The following is a 5,067-nucleotide window of genomic DNA, read 5'->3' as shown; positions in this document are numbered from 1 at the left end:
GCTAAGAACCGGACCGGAGGATGCGTGGGCCACAGAGGGTGCCCAGGTGAGTACCATCTCCCAGACTGATGGAGGTCAGAGGTCAACAGCAGCGGGGTCAGAGGAAACGCTGCACATGGAGCAGAATGAAGCTCCTCTGATGAGGCAGCAGGAGACGCAGCAAAGCTCTGAGCTCCGAGCCGAAGGGGAGACGCTGCAGGAGCTGCAGGAGGAGCTGAGGCGAGTGCAGGAGCAGCACCAGAGGGAGGTCTCTCAGCTGAAGGTAGGGGGCGCCACTGCTGCACCTTTCAGCTTCACTTCCTGTAAAATCTGCGACATCATCAGCTGATCAGGTTTCTGTAATCACTGGATTATGTCAGCTGGTTTCTCTGAAACCATTTTGAACTGAGTTGGTGTGTGTGTGTGTGTGTGTGTGTGTGTGTGTGTGTGTGTGTGTGTGTGTGTGTGTGTGTGTGTGTGTGTTGCAGGCCACCTGTGAGCGTTGCCTCATCACCATGGAGACCTGTCATCAGAGGGTGATAGAGGAGCTGCAGCAACAGCACCAGCAGGAGGTGGAGCGCCTCCTGGTGGAGAGAGACAGACTGTTGGAGGAGGAGAGCGCTGCCACGGCGACCGGTGAGTACTGTTATCCCTACTGACCACCAGAGGGCAGCACATGTGCTGTTCCAATAGTAACACCAAGAGTCACACCTGCAGCCCATCTGCTGACCAATCAGAGGCCTGACTCGGCCGAGGCTCTGTTACTTGCGTCTGACCCTGGCGTCTGGCCCCTGGAGTCTGTCCCCTGGAGTCTGTCCCCTGGAGTCTGTCCCATGGTGTCTGTCCCCTGGCGTCTGTCCCATGGCGTCTGTCCCCTGGCGTCTGTCCCATGGCGTCTGTCCCCTGGAGTCTGTCCCCTGGCGTCTGTCCCATGGCGTCTGTCCCCTGGAGTCTGTCCCATGGCGTCTGTCCCCTGGAGTCTGTCCCATGGCGTCTGTCCCCTGGAGTCCGGCCCATGGCGTCTGTCCCCTGGCGTCTGTCCCCTGGAGTCTGTCCCCTGAATTCTGTCCCATGGCGTCTGTCCCCTGGAGTCTGTCCCCTGGCGTCTGTCCCCTGGCGTCTGTCCCCTGGAGTCTGTCCCCTGGAGTCTGTCCCCTGGCGTCTGTCCCCTGGCGTCTGTCCCCTGGCGTCTGTCCCCTGGAGTCTGTCCCCTGGAGTCTGTCCCCTGAAGTCTGTCCCCTGGCGTCTGTCCCCTGGAGATCCTTCAGAGTATCCTCTGAAGGATCCTCTGAGTTTCAGTGCTCAGGATTCCTTGTGATGTTGCTGGTGTCTCAGCGCTGCCCTCTGCTGGTCAGGAGGGATTCGTATAAATGAAGTTGCATTGGTAACTTTAGTTCTCTGGACTGGAGTCCGACCAACAGAACCCGATCTAAATTGACCCGCCTCCACTTCCTGTCTGCTCAGCGATCGAAGCCATCGAGAAGGCCCACCGCGCCGAGCTGCAGAGGGAGATCCAGAGGAGGAGCCAATCAGAGAACTGCAACGGAAACTCGCAGCTGGAGGAGATCCACAGGTACGTGAGCCGGGCTGGTCGGGTTCAGGTCGCGCTCGCCTGCAGAAACGTTGGCATGACTTCCTGAGTGTTGATCGGTGTGTCTCCAGGGAGGAGCTGGCCTCCTGCCGGCGGGAGCTGGACGTTTTGTCCCAGCAGTTCTCCCTGAAGTGTCTGGAGAACGGACACCTGGTCCGGGGCGCGGAGGCCGAGAGGAAGGCCTTGGGTCAGTGTCAGCAGGAGAACCGGGCCCTGCGGAGCCGCAACCAGGTGACGACCCGCTGGACTCTGCCGCTCACTGAGGCCTGCAAAGTAAAACTCCTGAATCCTCTGGGAAACTCTGACGTCTTCAGGAGCCCAGAGAAGCTCCACCCTGATTGGTGGAGAAATAATCTGCTGGTGTTGGGGCAGACTAAGAGATTATTTTAAAATGACGAGATTATCAGATTATCTGAATAACTGCAATAAAACAAGAAAAAAATCATAATATTACGAGAATAAAGTAATAATTTAAAACGACGCTGAGCCTCTGGAGCGGTTCTACTTTTCATCCACCAAGCAGAACCTGGAGATGATCAACATCCTAAAACTGCATCAAAGCTGAATTTGACTCCGCAGCAGCTTCATGCTGCTGGTTTTCCTCCAGGATCATTTAAACACAACGACGTCCTTCTGGTTCCAGGAGCTGAGCCGACACCTGGCGGCCGAGATCAGCAGGCTGTGTGCAGCGGCCAAGCAGGACCAGCTGCTGCTGGGCCGGGGCGGGGACGAGATGGAGGTGAGCCGGGGTCAGGAGGTGAGCCGGGGTCAGGAGGTGAGCCGGGGTCAGGAGGTGAGCCGGGGTCAGGGGGTCAGTCGGGGTCAAGAGGTGAGCCGGGGTCAGGAAGTCAGGGGCTAGGAGGTGAGCCGGGGTCAGGGGGTCAGGAGGTGGGCCGGGGTCAGGAAGTCAGGAGGTGAGCCGGGGTCAGGGGGTCAGTCTGGGTCAGGAGGTCAGGGGTCAGGAAGTCAGGGGTCAGAAGGTGGGCCGGGGTCAGGAGGTGAGCAGGGGTCAGGGACGAGCCGGGGTCAAGAGGTGAGCCGGGGTCAGGGGTCAGGAAGTCAGGGGCGAGGAGGTGAGCAGGGGTCAGGGTCAGAAGGTGAGCCGAGGTCAGGAGGTCAGGGGGCGAGCAGGGGTCAGATCCTGTTTTTATAAATTTGTTCAATCGGCTCCAAAAGAATTTAAAAACTAGACGTTATAATTTTAATTCAGCAAATGTACAAAATAATTTAGTTCTGGATCAATAAATAAAATTTATTTCCCATAAAAAACAAACACAAAATGTTCACCTTTATTTGCTTGATTTTATTTTATTTCTATTTTCTTGGCCTGGTAAACACAGTCTGGACGCTCCTGGTTTAGAGGGCAGAATATTAATGTGTCACGATGGCCTAGTCAAAGTCCAGAACTAAATCCAGTTGAGATCTTGTGGTAAGATGTAATAAACTGCTGTTGAGAGACGCTGCCCATCCAACAGAGTGAATATATTCCTGCCTGGCCTGTGAGAATCAGCCGGATCTGCTTCCTGTCCAGATCACGCTGCGAGTCCAGCAGGCCGAGGTTCAGAGTCTGAAGCAGGAAGTGGCGTCTCTGAAGGACGAGCTGCAGGCGGCGGTGAAGGTCGGCGTCCCGCACGGTAGTGTTCTGGTTTAAAGAACTACCATCAGAAACGGACTTCTGTTTCAACGCAGGACAAGAGGAACGCAGCAAAGAAGTACCAGGATGTTCAGACGGAGCTGAGCTTCAGCAGAGCCAGAGCCGAGCGAGAGGCAGAGGAGCTGAGGGAGAACCTGAGGCTGGCGCACCGGGCGCTGGAGGAGGCCTCCGCCTGACCTGCAGGACGACCTCCAGGATGACCTGCAGGACGACCTCCAGGATGACCTGCAGGACGACCTGCAGGACTGAAGGTCATCCTGGAGGACGACCTTCATCCCGACCTTCAGCCTGACCTTCAAGATGACCTTCAGCCTCCAGGACGACCTTCATCCTTCAGGACGACCTTCAGCCTCCAGGATGACCTTCAGCCTCCAGCCTGACCTTCAGCCTCCAGCCTGACCTTCAGGATGACCTTCATCCTCCAGGACGACCTTCAGGACGACCTGTTAACTCTGTCTGAACACAACAGGGCATAAATTCTGTCATATTTTATATGAGCAATACGTTTCTTTAAAGTAACTTTTTAAAAAAATATATAACTCATTTAATTTATTTTTGTAACTTTATAACATAGTTTTTTACTGAATGCACCTTGCTCAATAAACTGTATATTTTTGTTTGTGCCAATTTAAAAATATATTTTTGGGGTCCAAGTTGTTCATTTTACTGTAATTAAAATATTTCTATTTTCCAGAAATAAACTACAAATGTTTTCATTTTTTATTAAATGTGTCTTACATGCAGTGACACATTTGGCTTTTCAGTAAATGTTTCAGTTGGTTGATTATTTTGTAAAATTCAGTTTGGAAGCAGAACGTCGACAGGATTCCTTCTGAGGTATCAGGTAAATAAACCACACAAATTAGTTGAATAGGAAAATAAATATCCTAGCACTTAATATGGAATTTGTTGATTTTTAGCAACAATAGATTTAAAAAAAATACAAAGTTATCCTGACAAACAGCAAAGCGGTAACCAAAATCCCTCAAAAATAACACAAGGATATATTTAAATCACTCAGATGACGTCAGCTAAAAAAAAAACAAAGAAATGTCCCAAAATTTCAATTACTTTTTATCAGAATGTTGTCCACAATAGAGTCCCATATCCTCAAAAAAAACATGAAAATATTCCCCGATTTCAATCCAAAATGAAAAATTCAAGACGGCAAAAGCCCCAAAACAGATGAGAAAAATGGTGGCACCTAAAAAACCCGTAAAAAGAGAAATAAGTTCCAGACCGGGAGCGTCTGTCTTCCTCCTGTCGCAGCGGGCCGCGTTTCCATCTGACCGCCGTTCATGAATCTTTTAGTTTTTCTACTTGTTCCAAACATTCATAAAGGCAAATCTCTGCTGGAACCAGCTTTAAACTGTGGAAACTTTGGAAAATTCAACTATCAAGTGACTGAAACTGTCCAAAAACAGTCTGATCATTTATTTAGTCAAAGAAAACAAACATACAGGTTATTTGCTATTTATTTGTATTAAAATATATTTATTTTTTGTATGCAAAATGTTTTCAAATTCATCCTCAAACTGCAGATATTGGATTTTATTTCTACTGTCTGTAAAGAGGATGAATGGATGGATGGATGGATGGATGAATGAATGAATGAATGAATTAATGAATGAATGGATGGATGGAGTTTAAAATGGATGGATGAATGAATGAATGAATTAATGAATGAATGAATGAATGGATGGATGGAGTTTAAAATGGATGAATGAATGAATGAATGAATGAATGAATGAATGAATGAATGGTGTTTAAAATGGATGGATGAATGAATGAATGAATGAATGAATGAATGAATGAATGAATGGATGGATGAATGGATGAATGA

At 49.6% G+C, this 5,067-nt stretch overlaps 1 pseudogene; it reads left to right on the top strand.

The window, feature by feature from the left end:
• LOC103469500 (myosin phosphatase Rho-interacting protein-like) overlaps positions 1–3,487 on the top strand; it is a 20,078-nt pseudogene extending 16,591 nt beyond the window's left edge.
• The last annotated feature ends 1,580 nt before the right edge of the window (positions 3,488–5,067 follow it).

Source organism: Poecilia reticulata, linkage group LG8 (genome assembly GCF_000633615.1).
Source record: "Poecilia reticulata strain Guanapo linkage group LG8, Guppy_female_1.0+MT, whole genome shotgun sequence".
NCBI lineage: Eukaryota > Metazoa > Chordata > Actinopteri > Cyprinodontiformes > Poeciliidae > Poecilia > Poecilia reticulata.
This window is presented reverse-complemented; position numbering and strand designations above follow the sequence as displayed.